Source organism: Crotalus tigris, unplaced genomic scaffold, assembly GCF_016545835.1.
Source record: "Crotalus tigris isolate CLP2741 ecotype Arizona unplaced genomic scaffold, ASM1654583v1 scf7180000023720.1715460, whole genome shotgun sequence".
Taxonomy (NCBI): Eukaryota; Metazoa; Chordata; class Lepidosauria; order Squamata; family Viperidae; genus Crotalus; species Crotalus tigris.
Genome location: NW_024100139.1, coordinates 1,013,265 through 1,028,077, shown reverse-complemented (window position 1 = coordinate 1,028,077; position 14,813 = coordinate 1,013,265). Strand labels below are relative to the sequence as shown.

The 14,813-nt window shown below is 47.4% G+C and overlaps 2 protein-coding genes across 5 annotated transcripts in view; one reads left to right on the top strand and one right to left on the bottom strand.

Moving 5' to 3' along the window:
• Positions 1–14,813, top strand: part of RSPH14 (radial spoke head 14 homolog) — a 95,973-nt gene that overhangs the window by 70,831 nt on the left and 10,329 nt on the right. The gene's annotated exons all lie outside the window — the stretch shown is intronic.
• GNAZ (G protein subunit alpha z) overlaps positions 1–14,813 on the bottom strand; it is an 81,687-nt gene that overhangs the window by 61,312 nt on the left and 5,562 nt on the right. Inside the window, exons 1-2 of one of the 4 annotated variants that reach the window (XM_039321082.1) lie at positions 13,647–13,891; positions 6,388–6,446 (exon numbers count right to left, since the gene is read on the bottom strand). The exons of 1 other annotated variant lie outside the window; for it this stretch is intronic. The gene's annotated coding sequence lies outside the window, so the exon portion shown is untranslated. Of the gene's footprint in view, positions 1–6,387; positions 6,447–13,194; positions 13,216–13,646; positions 13,892–14,813 lie in introns of those variants that run through there. 2 more of the 4 variants (XM_039321081.1, XM_039321084.1) reach the window with 2 other exon arrangements.

Below are 14,813 nucleotides of genomic sequence, written 5' to 3'. Positions count from 1 at the left end.
CCAGACTGACTACAAGCAACGGCATGGCAAAATAGCAACAGTGGAGCATTGGAAGATCTGCAAGCAAGAATTGGTGGGACCACAAAATAGAGAAAGTCATAAAAAATGAAGAAGTTAAAATGCTCTAGGACTTTAGAACTCAAACAGACAAGTACCTGCTACATAACACCCTAGGTGTAACAATTGTTGATAAGAAAAAGAAGCCTGGAGAGTGGTGGACATTGCAGTGCCTGGTGATGGCAGAATAAAAGAAAAGGAATTGGAGAAAACCCAAAATACAAAACCTGCAAAGAGAAGAAGAACAATTGTGCCACTAACAGGTTCCTTGGGTGCAATCCCAAACGACTGCAGCACCACTTGAACATGACTGGCATTGACAAAATCTCCACCCGTCAATTGCAAAAGGCAGCTTGACTTGGAATGGCTTCCATCAGGTGTGTCCAACCCACGGCCCAGGACAGCTAGTAACGCAGCCCCACAAGATAATAGAAATTATAAAATTTGAAGACAGTGAATCCTAGCCCCACCTTAGCCATGAAGGCCAGCTTTGGGCCAATCTTAGCCCATCCCACCTTGCAGGGTTGTTGTTGTGGGGACAATAGGAGAAGGAAGATGTCCTGGATATGTTCACCGCATTGAGTTATTTATAAAAGGAATAAAGGTGGGATAAAAAAGTTTTTAAAAATGCCTGCAACACAAACAGTTGCAGTTGATAACAGCATATCTGGCTCAAACAATAGTCGTATTCCCTGAAGACCTTTGAGATTTAAAAAAAATTAACACATTTGGGGAAGATCCTGAGGGAAGGAGTGAATCTGAATTATAGAAGAGGAACTCTTGCAGAAAAGGTTTTCTGCCCCCCCTCCTGTGAGCTATCCCGAGAGGAGGAGCAGGCCTCCAGGGGCGTCCTCTTTCCCAGGCCCTGGATGGAACCGAGCATCTTCTTGAACCCACCCATTCCAGCAGACATTTGTGACCCTGGCAAATGGCTTTTATCTCCTCTGCTTGCTGCTTATTTTAGTGAAGCCATCGTCTTCATTCTGCTCGTGTGGATTTAAATAGGTGTATACCTATGTGCATATAGCATGGCTGGCTCAGGAATTCTGGGAGCTGAAGTCCACAGGTTATAAAGGGGCCATAGTTGACCACTCCTGTGCCCGACCATAGTACATAAATATGTGTATTATGGGTGTGTATGTGTACATGTGTGCTACTGAGTAAGCAATACTTCAGATCCCACCTCTCCACCCATGCCGCCCACACCCTCCCCAGTGTTTTTGGTTTTAATGTCTTTTTATGTTTTAACTGCATATGTAACTGCAAGCTGCCCAGAGTTACCCTATGGTAAGATGGGTGGCCAATAAAATTTATAAATAAATTTGATGACAGACAGAAAATAAATATCTGTTCTGCCTTGCAAAAATGCCAACTTTTCCAGGAGTGAAATTCATATTTTTACTTCCCATTTCCAGCAGCAAGCACCTCCTATAGCATGATATAGGAGGTGCCTCCTTCGCTAGCTAGAAACACACAGATTCGTACTTAGAGATAACCCGGGTACCAAGCTGGTGTCATGCCACCTGCCTCTCAAAGCAGGGCACCCAGCTGGATCCTCCTGGCTGCAGCAAATGCAAAGGCAGGCGGAATCGGGCAAATTAGCAGTTAGCTCAGTTCATCCAAATCCTCCCATCCAGACACAAAATTGTCATTTTGCCCTAAGGTGTGTGTTTTGTGAAAAAAAGAGGAGCCGGAGTCTGTGTGTACCAATAGCGTTATTTCTTACAACTCCAGGCTACCTCTGGCACAACCTCATGACGATCCCCCTGCAATGGAGATAAAGGCCGTGGCTTCCGTTTTCTACTTTGACTTATTTATCCTTACAAGCCAGGTGTTATAACTGTCAAAGAGAAGACATAAAATACCAGTGCAAAATTAAAAATAATAAAGTAAAAAACAACAATAGAGGTTATAACAGTGATTATAATATATATATTTTTAAAAAAAGGTATCTGACTCGGATGCTCCCCAACTCCAAATTGACTCTGGCAACTCACAGCATCCCCAAATAACTGCTGGTCAGAATGCTCCTCAGAGCAGCTCTGCAGATGAACCCGTCCCCCCAAGCAGGGACCAGGTCACTCTGAGGGCTGCCAGGTAACCATTGGTGGATGCTGTAAGGGTGGAGAAACGTTGATAATGTTTTGTCACCCTTCTCACTAAGGTGCGATCCCTTATCAGGCTCATCTAGTCTTCCTGTAGCAGCCCGCCAGTCATCTCCTCCTGCACTTCCTCTCACGGAGCTCCTCTGGAAACCAAAGCTGGCACAGGAGAAGCCAGATGGGGGCGATTCAGGACTCAGGATTCAGATTGTGACTCAGCCAAGCCACCCACCCGATCCTCAGGAAAAACCAAAGCCCTTCTGGGGATCCACAGGGATCACCCATGTCCTTGTGGGGGGTGGAGTGTGATTCCAATGAGCTGGAAGGCAATCTGAGAGTGATCTGGCATGGCAACTGATTGGTGAATAGAATAGAGCTGGAAGGGATCTTGGTGGTCTTCTAGTCCAGCCCCCTGCTCAAGCAGGAGGACGTGTCCTATACCATTTCAGACAAGTGATTGTCTAGCCTCTTCTTTTTTTTTTTTATTGAAAATTTTTAAAATTTTTACAAATAAGGAAAAGATAAAAAACAAAAAACAACCCTACCCAACCACCCCAACCCTCCCACTCCATCCCCCAACCTTCCCAGAGCTGAATATAGGCTTAATTAAAATTTCTAAAAATCTTAAAAAGAGATTAAAAAAATATAAACCATAAATATATCTAAATACATTACATAAGCTTATAAGATAATTAACAATAATATATATGTAAAAAAGCATAAATATTAAAAAAGAAAAATGCTTAAAAAGAAAAAGAATAAAAGAGAAAAGAAAGAAGAAAAGATGTATATATAAAAAAGAAGTAAAATAAGATAAAATAAAAATAAGAAATATAAGGAAAGAGAAGAAAAAAAATACAATCTATAAAATATTAAGATTTATATATAAGTTATTGAAAAACTAAGTAATATTTTTTTATATCCAACTTATGTTGTATAAAATCTATCCATTTTTCCCATACCGCAAAAAACTTCTCTTGCGATTGATCCTTTAAAAAAGCCGAAATCTTTGCCATTTCCGCCAAATAAGAAACTTTTAAAAACCATTCTTGCAAGGTAGGCAAAGATTCCTTCTTCCAGTATTGCCCTACTAACAACCTTGCGGCTGTAATTAAATTTAACATCAGTATAACCTCCTTAACATCACAATCAGTAACGATACCCAACAAAAACAATTGTGGGGTAAATTTTACCCTCCTTCTAAAAATTCTTTGAATATTCCACCATATCTTAATCCAAAAAGCTTTTATATTTTTACACGACCACCAAATATGATAATAAGTAGCATCCAAACAACCACATCTCCAACATTTAGGCTGTAAGTCAGGATACATACGAGACATTTTTTGTGGATCAAGGTGCCATCTATAAAACATTTTGTAAAAATTCTCCCTTAAGTTCTGGGCTTGTGTAAATTTAACATTCCTCACCCAGATGGTTTCCCAGGTATCTAGTAGAACTGGTTCACCAAAATTTTGTGCCCATTTAATCATACATTCTTTAATTAGTTTTGGTTCTGAATCCAGTTCTACTAGCACCCCATAGATTCTCTTAATATGAGTTCGCCTTTGGTCTTTTACTTGTTTAAAAAGATTTTCATCTTCTCTAAGCAAACCCATATTACAATCTATCTTCCATCTATCCACTATTTGTCTATACTGAAACCATGAATATGTAATATTTTCATGTGCTAAATCTTCCAAAGATTTTAACTGCCAATGTTTACCATCCCATCTGAGTAATTGTGCATAAGAAACACTATCCATCTTAACTCCTCTCCTTATCCCCTCTATCGCATGCCAAGGTATAGCCCATAATGGTATTTTAAAATCACTTTTATAATATTTCCTCCAAACCCGAAGAAATCCTTATAATATGAGATTTAAAAACCTGGTCAACTTTTTTATTAAAAATTAAATAGGCATGCCATCCAAAAAGTAAATCCCAACCCTCCAAGTGGAGTATTTCTACATTTGTTAAATTAACCCAATCACTAAGTAATGTTAAAGCCACAGCATCATAATACAATTTCAAATTCTGTACCTTGAGTCCACCTCTCTCACGAATATCTTGCATAATTTTAAGCTTTACTCTTGTATTTTTTCCCTGCCCAAATAAATTTATTGATACCTTTCTGCCATTCATTTAAGTTAACCTCATCTTTAAGATAGGTATCATTTGAAATAAAAAGAGAAACTTTGGCAGGACATTCATTTTAATCACCGCAATTCTTCCCATAAGGGATAATTGCAACTTCTCCCAATTTTTCAAATCTCCTTGTACCCTGACCCACAACCTTTCATAATTATTTTTATACAATTTTACATTAGAAACAGATAAAGTGACCCCCAAATATTTTATCTTATCAACAACTTCAAAGTCTGTCAAGTTAACCAGAGTCTGCTTATCCAAATTAGTCATATTTTTGGGTAATATTTTAGTCTTATTATTATTAATTTTAAATCCCGAAACCCGTCCATATTGGTAAATCAATTGTAACAACTCTACTACAGAATAGGTAGGTTGAGACAAGGTAACTACCAAGTCATCTGCAAAAGCTCTTAGTTTATATTCTTTTTTATTAACTTCTATTCCTTTTATTTCCTGGGATTCTTGTCTAGCCTCTTCTTAAAACCCTCCAGTGATGGAGCACCCACGATTTCTGGAGGCCAGCCGTTCCTCTGGTTAATTGTCCTCACTGTCAGGAAGTTTCTCCTTAATTCCAGGTTGCTTAAAATAAGATTGGTTTGGCATGATCTGTTTTTAACAAACCCATGCTGGCTACTAGTTATAACTTTATTTGCTTCTAGTTGTTAGCAGATCTGTTTTTTGATTATCTGTTCTAGGATCTTCCCAGATATTGATGTTAAACTGATGGTCTATAGCAGTGGTGGCGAACCTATGGCACGGGTGCCAGAGGCGGCACTCAGAGCCCTCTCTGTGGGCACACGTGCCATTGCCCCAGCCTCGCCTCCCCCTGCGACCCCCTCCTCTCCAGCAGCCCCCCTGAAGGAGAGTCACCCCTGAGCGTGGCCCATGCGGAGCAGCGCAGCCAAGGACATGGCAGCCAGGCAGCGTAGACAAGACTCTGCCCTCACACCCCATTGTGCACAGTGATGCTGCAGGGCGCGGGGCGTGACCGCCATAGCGCTGCTGGGCTGCCTAGACGATCTGTGGCGGGCCCTGGAGGCGGTGAGTGGCCCTGCGGGCAGGTGGGGTAGGAGGTAGGGGGTGGAGCGGGGCGGGGCAGGGGCAGGGCCAATTTTTGGGCACTCAGTCTCTAAAAGGTTCACCATCACTGGTCTATAGTTTCCTGGGTCTATAGTCTATAGTTTTTCCCCCCTTTCTTGAAGATGGGTACCACATCAGCCAGTTTCCAATCCTCTACTAACTTTACTACCAGATCAGATCATAATATCCCAAGACAAAAATCAGTAATTCAGCCAAAAAATAAGGTGCATAGTCAATAAATCTCAGATACACCTTCAGAAACTTTAGTTAACCCAATCAGAATCTGTAAGAAGAAAAAAAGTAAGTAATATTGTAGCTAACATTCAGACTTTAAGTTAAATTTAGATATAAATGCTAAAGCCCAAATTTCAGATATGGCACAATTCCATGTATAAAGAAGCTGTGGCCTAACAAGGCTTCTTTCTATGGCTTTCTGACTGCAAGAGAGATCAACAATCTCTCACAAGTGATTTACTTGCCTCCCACACTGGAGTTAAGTAAGTTTCAGAAATTATGTTAGCCTGGAAAAAACTCTCTTCAGAAAAATACTTCATTTTCTCCATATTTTTGATCTAGGATCTGTTCATTTTTTAAAATCTAAATTCAGTAAAAAAATTGTCTTGAGGAAAAACAATTTTACTGTTTTACAAATAGGCCGTGCAGCAGTTGTTTTCCTCATACTCTCCGGCAACTTATCCTATCAATTTTTAGAACTTTCAAAAATTCATCCATATCGAATAGTTTTCTAGAGTTTCCTTACCAAATGCTTCCAGTGTGTGCTTAAATTTCAGGTTGTCTTTACACAGCTTGGTTTCTAGAAATTCTACCTTGGCTTCCATTTTACTTTTGTCTGGAGAGATCTTTGAGTAAATATACCTCTGAATTTTCATCCTTTAAGCTTTCTTCTGAAATTCAACTTGGGTTGTAAGCAGTGTTTTGTTTTGTTTTTTGTAAAAAAAAAAAAGGTGCCAGAACTCACACACGTCATACAACCCACCTTGCCTACTCTACAAGGTTCCATCCAAAAAAAGGTGCCGGAACTCCGTTCTGGGCGTTCTATAAGAAAAAAAGTCGTGGTTGTAAGTCTATAATATCTATCAACTATTTTTTTTTCTAGAAAATAATGAAATTTACTTGAATTTCCTATTTACTGAAATAATTTAGAAAGATTATCTTTCAGAACTTACATCTCTTATTTAAAGAACTCTCAGAATTGTGGAAAACAAATTAAGAAATCCTGCTGGTGTCCCTCTATCTTAAAAAAGTCTTTAGCTTTCTTTTAGACATTTTTGAAAAATAACAAAGCAATTTCAACTGATCAGAGTAAAAAAATTGATAAAAGATCATTGATACATAACATCAAAATAGGAAACAATTCAGTATGAGAAACAAAAACAAAGAAAATTCTAATGGAATTAGATGAATGAATAGGCAGTGATTTGGGGTTCAGGGCTGGATCTGCTAAAGGGGTTCTTGGCAAGGATTTAGAGGTTTTACTGTCTACAAAACTCCAAGCCTGCAACTAGAATTCATTCCCTTCCACAACAGCTGCTCTAGAACCCGCTCTAGACTTCTCTGCTTTTTTGGGCTGAACAGAATCAGGATTTTTACAGATTACTCTTTCCAAATGGAATAAATTTAAATATGTAAACATTTCCAAAAGCGTTACTTACCAAAGCTAATTTGCAATCATATTCTTATCTCCCAACTTGTAAAGATAAATCTGCTTATCCTTGCTCTATCTGCTTCCTCCTCTTCACTCAAAACATCTTTGTTTGTTCCTTGAAAATCGTGCAATGTTACACTCCACCAATTTTCCTACCTCCAACGTTAATTTGACTTTTCTCCATGATAAAAGATTATTGCTGTGATGGACCAATTTTACACCAACTTTCTAGGTAACCTGTAGAGCAGTGGTTCTCAACCTTTTTAATGCCGCGACCCCCAACCAGTCGTAAGTCGAGAACTACCCAACCGGTTGTAAGTCGAGGACTATCCAACCGGTCGTAAGTCGAGGACTTTCCCTGCCTGGGAGCGCCGCACATGCGTGGTGCCGCCCCCTGTGCCGGCCGAGGCATAGCTGGCAAGTGGCAGAGACGGCGCAAGCCGACCACCGGCTGGCTACCAGCTGGCCCAGCCCAAGGGAGGTAAGGCACCCGCTGGGCCCCACGCGCGCCAGCAACCCTCCCTGCGCCCGCCGGCCTCCCACCTCTGGCCCTCTTTTCCTTACATTTTTAGTAGTTGCTCAGCAGGGAGGGGCGGAAAGTTCCAGACAGCTCGCCTTTGCTGCAGACAACTTGCAGCACCGTTTGCAGAATGGGACTTTTGGCGGGCTCAGCAGGGCAGAGACAGCCTGGACAATTCCCATTGGCTTTTGAAAGCCAATAGAATTAGACTCTATTCAAGAGAGTCAATTCTATTGGCTTTCAAAAGCCAATAGAATAAAAGGGAGGAGCACAGCTAAGGAAAAGGGGGAAAAAATGGCGGACTGCATTGTTTGGCGACCCCCGTGAAATGGTCGTTCGACCCCAAATGGGGTCCCGACCCACAGGTTGAGAACCACTACTGTAGAGATAGGCAGGCAGCTGACCGAAAGAGTTTTGTCTGAAAGGGAGCTTCAGTTCTTGTGCCTTAAAACCAGAACTGGTCACACTGAATAAGCAAAGGCCAAGGCCATTTATCAGGAAGCTCCTTCAGCTGCCTAAAGGGCCCACATTCACACAAACATGCCCAGGTAGCATCTCAAATCACCCATTCCAAAATTCTCTGCAAACTGCCAGCTGCGGGGGGGGGGGGAAAGTGCAAGCCAGCAAAGCGAAACCTGACAAGTTTGAGCTAGAAGAGTCGCCAGGCTCCTGTGGGCCCTCCTGTGGGCCCTGTCCCTGCCAGCCCCAAGGACAGGCGGCAGACCTGCTTCACAAGGGGGTCCTCAGCCCTTCTTTCTCCCAGGCAGAGAGGCTGGAAAGGCCTCCCGCGGGGCACCCATGCCGGCCACTCTAGGAGGTGAAGCCCCACCAGGTTCCCCAGCCACACAACCTGACACACAACTCCTAACAAGCCTCCATCACTGGAAGTTTCTAAGAAGGGACTGGACAGCCACTCGTCTGGAATGGTCAGGAGTCTCCCGCTTGAACAGGAGGTTGGACTAGACGACCTCCAAGATCCCTTCCAACTCTGTTATTCTGTTATCTTTCCTTCAGCCTGGAATTGGAATGATGGGAGCAAAGGGAAAGGTCCAGAGTTTGGCTAACTGGCAAACCCATCACTGAAGAAAGCATTTCTAAACATAGCTGAAATTCTTACCTAATTTAGAATGATTCACTGCCAAGTTAATGTGCAAAATTGGGCTGCAAGAGGCTTTGCACAATAATTTTCCAGTTTTATTTGTATAGTAAACTGCCGTGAGCCCATTCAATCTGGTAGTATACAAATAAAATAATAATTAAATAATTAACTGAAACCCTGGTTTCACAAATAGGTAGACAAAATTACCTATTAATATACCAGGAGAAATTATCCACAGCTGGTTCTGTAGCGTTTAGAATGAAAAAGCAGGTAAAAGGATTTCTGTTAATAAGTTACAGATGTTAGACTATCTTTCCATTTCCCAGAAAGAAAATCCATTTTGAATAGTAAATATCATTTCAAGTAAGGCCTGGAGAAGCTGGATTAGAACTGCACCATTTAATTACAGACTGCCTCCTTGTGATTCAGTGTTGCCTTGTGGAAGGAGGGGGGAACCGAGAGCTTTGCCCCCACCTCTCTCTTTTGGCTATAAATGGAGCCAGAAGAGCTGCCACCTCTGTGCTCAGGGCTGAGACAAACAGCAGGAGGCACCTGAGGTGGCAGATCTGGGTCACCAGCTGCTGTTTAAAACACCCAGCCATTAAGAATGTCTGCCCCCGAGGCCAGAATAATTTTGGGTTGTCCTACACCCACTTTAAACTTTCCAAAACCAGATGAGGTCATTTCACCTGGAACCTCTGAAGGTCCCAACGTAATGTCTGGATGCACAGTGGGCTGAGGGTAGAAGAGGAGACTGAACTCCGGGGCAGTGTTAGGTTAGAAGTGTTTCCTGGTGAAGCAAATAAGCCACTTTGCTCTTCAGAACTGAGTGGGGCACTTTCCGATGGGCAAGTGGCATCACACAAGAGTGGCACAAAGCTGACCCTGTCACTCCAGGCCCAGGTGATCGGCCCCAGCCATGAGGGCACCTTCATCATCACTGTGGGGTCCTTGGTGGTCTCTGAGCTTGGTTGTTTTCTTGCAGGTGTTTCATGATCCAACTAGATAACATCATCAGTGCTTGGGGAGTAGGATTTGCACTGATGATGTTATCTAGTTGGGTCATGAAAGGTCCGCAAGAAAACAACCAAACTCAGAGGACACCAAGGACCCTCCATTTCAACCCTAGTTATAAATATTCTCTTTTATTGGTACCTTAACTTTGGCCATTCTTAGGCAGAGACAGCCGAGCCTCACTTGCATTCCGCATGGGGTCACCTGCGTGCATGTAAAGTGCTAGCTGTCACACAGCACTGCTGCTGCTGAAACAGGGGTGCTGCTTCACATTCGCTCATGGGCAGAGGTTTTCTGGAAAGCAGAAAAGGGAAAGGATGCCTCTTCCCAACTGGCACAATTAGCAGCCACAGCCCTCTGGGCTATGCCATAGCTCTTGGATCATCACCTGGTGCCCACCAGCAAAGGATGCCCCCTGCCATGACCTCCACTCCCATATCTGACTCTCTTGCAAATCAGGCTGAAGGCAGGGCTGGATCCCTGAGGAAGGCAGCTATCTCCCCTGGAACCTGCCTAGTGGGTACTAACCAGAGAAGCAGACAGGATATATATGCTAGAAAAACTCAAACCAGCTCATTGTTTCTTCTTGCCATGCCTTTTTATGGAACCTGTTTAATCAGAAGTACCTAGATTTGTTCCAATGATAATTCAGTTGTTATTACAGGAACTTACTCAAATCACTGCTATAGCTTTTCAGTTCTAGCAAGGCTGCCTTTTTCAGAGGCCCAAAGAACCACATCAGCTGAATTTCCCTTTCTCAGACCTGCAGAATTAAAACAATTTATACAAGTAGAATCCTTTGGAGGGAGACTGTCAGTGACGCAAACACATATTTAAATTAAGGCTCTGTCGCACGGCTTTTACCTGGCTAGGTTACAAGAATGAAAGAGGAACAAAGAGCAGTTGAGTTTTCTGCTGAAAATAAGGCTACTTGATAGCACAGCTGGCATTTTTTACATTCTCTCACAAAGCTAAGAATGGACAAAATATGGGCAGACTCCCGAAGGAAGTCCACACAGTCTTGCACCAGAAGGTAAGACAAGAAACAATGGTTGGAAACTAATCTAGGAGAGAAGCAACCTTGGATTAAGGAGAAACCCTACAGGACAATTACCAGAAGCTATGGGTGCTTCATCACTGGAGGACTTTAAAAGAGACTGGATAGTCATTTGTCTGAAATGATATAGGGACTCCTGCTTGAGCAGGGGGCTGGACTAGAAGACCTCCACGTCCCTTCCAGCTCTATTCTGATTATTATACAGTTCTCATCAGCTTCTCATTCAGTCTGATGCCCCCAAGTCATCCACCTCCTGAGCTATGATGCCATTTTGCCCAACTAGCTGAAACCTCTGCAGTTCAGTTTCCTATCAGGTATTAGGATGAGGAGGAATCCTTACCTTCCATAACAATCAACCATCTACAAAACCAACCCAATGTTGGTTGGAACCACATTGATGCTAACCGATAGATGATGGCATGCAGGCAGAGGCCAAGAATGGGAAATGGCCTAGTTTGGCCCTCCAGACCTTGATGCCACATATATACAGGCTCTCCCCTAGGGAGGAATCCCTACTTTCCGTAACAATCAACCAACCATCCAGAAAACCAACTGGAAACACAGAAGACATCACACAAATTGGAAGCATGTTGATGCTAACTGACAGACAGTGGTGTACAGGCATAAGCCAAAAACGGGAAGCCTTGCCTACTCTGGCCCTCCGTCCTCAGTGCCCCAGGGGTGCAGGCTCTCCGCGTGGAACTGGTCTGCCCTGATTTAAAATTTGTCCTTTCCCTACTTTTTCCTTGGAGACTGAAGAGGAAGACTTCTGGTCTGCCTGCTGTTGGCAGAGTGGCGGATGGACTCTGTTCTCATCTCTTATAGCCCTCCCACTTCAGCATTACGGATCGTCTGCTATTTCTTTAAGTTAGTGGTTTTTCAGAGATTCATTATTGTCTATTTTGGGAGTTGGGATGCTGATATGGCGCATTAAGCACTGTTGGTCTACTTTTAGAAGACTCTAAATGAAAACTGCAACTCACTGGAAACAGTACTAATTTCATATGGCAGAAACGGTTATTCTCTGAAAAAAACAACTCATTGCATTGGGAAATCAGATTATAGTTTGTTGATATTTGCTTTCTGGGTTTTTTTTATATATATACACTTTTCAGTCATTAAAGGTTTGGTGATTTTCTCCACCGCATCCTGGTATCTTTCTGTAAAGGTATCTTTTAATTGCACATGTGCTATGTCAAAGGATTCAGGTTTTTAAATATAACCAGGATCGTAATTTCTTTTGGATGTCACATGGGATAAAATATCCTGAGTGGTCTGAACAAGCCATTGCAACCTTGGACAGATCATGTTTACGTTTCTACAATTTCATACCTAGCCTGAAGGATTTAAGCACATATGCAGGATTTAAAGCTGCCATCCCTCACTTCAATCTTAGATTCAAAACCACGTAAACAGAATATTCAGCTGTAACTTCATCTAAATATTGCTGCCTGAGCCACTGCATATTTATCAGAATTCATTTCCAGCGAGGCCTGTGAGGCTTTCTCACCAGTACATGTGCAGGGAATCATACGTTATACCCGCTTACTTTATATTTGTGGCTCTGCAGAATGAAAACCATTCATCAACCCAAGATTTTATTAACACAGCAACTGCCGTAATGGCAACGTGGTCCTAGGGCAGCCGTTGCCTGCCAGACCTTCCCAATGAGTCTGAAGCTGCCTGAAACAAGAGACTGGGGGTGAATAAACATGAGGATCAACTCTCCTTTCTCCAGGAGAAGGTTTCAAAATCAGATGCTGTCACCAGATGCTACTTAACGCTTCTTCCTCCGCCAGGGTTTTCCCAGCTCATCCCGTGCCTGTTGGGCGTTACCGCCAAGCCTAGGAGAGATCTGCACTTGCACAGATCCTTCTTTTCTCAAGAAATCCAAGCCAACATGGACCACCAATGGGAGATGCCACCAGACCCTGCTCCATTAGGACCCTGGCATGATCTTGAACCGGGGGCTGCCCTTGGGCACTGCAGGGACCGGCTCTGCCTTCCCTCCCGGCTTCCTTGGGCCCTTCCAAAGAGGAGCCCGGCCGGCACCTGACAACTGCCTGGCTTTAAACCCACAGCAGCAGAGCTCTGAAGCAGAAGAAACGGTCGCCCTTCGCACAAACGTGGCTGGCATTGACCGCGGCCGCAGGGAGAAGCCGCCCAGCCTCGCCGATTCTGCCCGGCTGGACCACCCTCTTCCCAGCATCATCTCTGCCTTCCTCCGGCGGCGCTTGCAAAGGCGGCGGGGGCCGAGACGGGAAGGCCCCCCGGTTAGTTCTGCCCTGCAGGGTCGCCGTTTCCTCACCCACCCACCCACCACCCCGAGCCTCCGTTGGCCCCGCGGTTCGCTGGGCGGACCAGGCGCCCCGGCGAGGACTCGGTCGCGAGGCCGTGCCCGGCCCTGCCCGGCTGCCCGTCCCGCTGCCCCCCCCCCGACTCCCGCACCTGCGGCGGCCGCTCCAGACACACGAGCCGCCCGCGGAGCCCATCCGGCCGCCTCCCCTGCCCGCCGAGCAGCCACCGCCGCGGCGATCTCGCGGGCGACGCCACCGGCCGCGCTCCGGGACTGGCCGGACTGGGCCCCGCCGGGAAGGGTGCTGCGGCGGGGGCCCCAGGGCGGGGAGCGGCGGGCGCTGCCGCAGCGGCGGAGGGAGCCGCGACCGGGCAGGCTGCGCAGGGCTGGGCGGCTGGCGCGCGCTCCTCGGCGGGCTCTGCCGGGCTCCCCGCCGCACCTTCCCGCAGGAGGCAGCCGCCGCCCCGCCGCTTCCGGAGAGGCACACGCGGCGGGGCCAGCGGGCGGCGGGGGCCTCGGCGCCGCGCGGGGCGGAGGGAGCGGCGGGGCGCTCTCCCGGGGAAGGAGCCGCTCCGGGACGGGAGGCAGCCCGGCCGGCACTCACCTCCTGGCGGCGGCGGGTCGGGCAGACTCTGCCGCGGCGCTTGGGCGAAGCCGGCGCTCCCATCGGCGGCGTCCCGCGACGGCCCGCAGGCGGCAGTCAGGAAGCGGCCGGCCGGCTCCCCGCGCCCAACGGGGACGGACGGGCCTCTCCCTCCACCGGCCTCCTCGCTGCCCGCCGCCCGCTCGGCTGGTCGCTTCCCCGCAGCCGCACGGCAGAGCCGGCCACGCTTCGGAGCCTCGGGCGGAGGGAGGCGGGCGCGCCGCAGAGGCTCCGCGGCCCGGATTGGTCGCCCGACCCCGGATCGGCGTCGGCACGCGCCAATGGTGCGGCGCGCCTGGGAAGGGGCGGGGCCGCGGCCGCGGCCGCGGGAGCCTCCTCAGCTCGGCCCGGGCGCCGGGCGGCTGCCTCGCGGGGGACCTTCGCCGGTCCAGACGCGTGACGCCCGGGGGAGCCGGTCGAGGCCTCCCGGTGCTGCCGGGCGGGAGAGGGGAGCCTGGCTGCGGGGCCCCTCGGGCACCGGGCGGCCTCTCTCGAAACGAGCGGCGCGGCCCATCAGGGGGTTCCAGCCGTGGCGCCTCCTGGCCGCGGTCCGCCGCCGGATCGGTCCGGAGGATGAGCGCCCCAAAGGGAGGGAGCGCGTCGGGGAGCAGCGGTTGGGCGGGGTCCAGGATCCTCCCCCTCCCCTCCCCCCGGAGCAGCGGGGTTGCCTTTCCAGCCGAGCCCGCAAAAGGGCCTGGTCCAAGAAACGCCCAAGCCTCCCGGCAGCCCCGCGGGGAGGCAGATGGAGCGGCCGGCCGGGCCCCCGGATCCAGCCTCTCCGGGCCCTCCGCCTTCCCCGCTTTCCAAGGGTGGGCGCCTCGCTCCTGACCCCTCGGGCGGCTTTTTGTTTTCCTGGCCAAGGTGGGGAGGGGTCCGAGAAGCGCCTCTGGCCTCCTGCCCCAGCAGAAGGAGCCCTCCGCTCCTGGATGCCGTAGTAGTCGACTGCCCGTATCGGTCTCTCGGCAACGTGCAAGCCACGACATTGCACAAAACTGGAAAGGGAACTGAGGGGACAGTGGAGCCTGAGCGGCTGCCGTCTGTCTGTGAAGCAAGGCGAGGTTGCGTCCGGCAAAGGAGAACGCGTGTTGGGCAGTCCCGGAGGGACGAGACCAGCTACCAGGCCTGGGC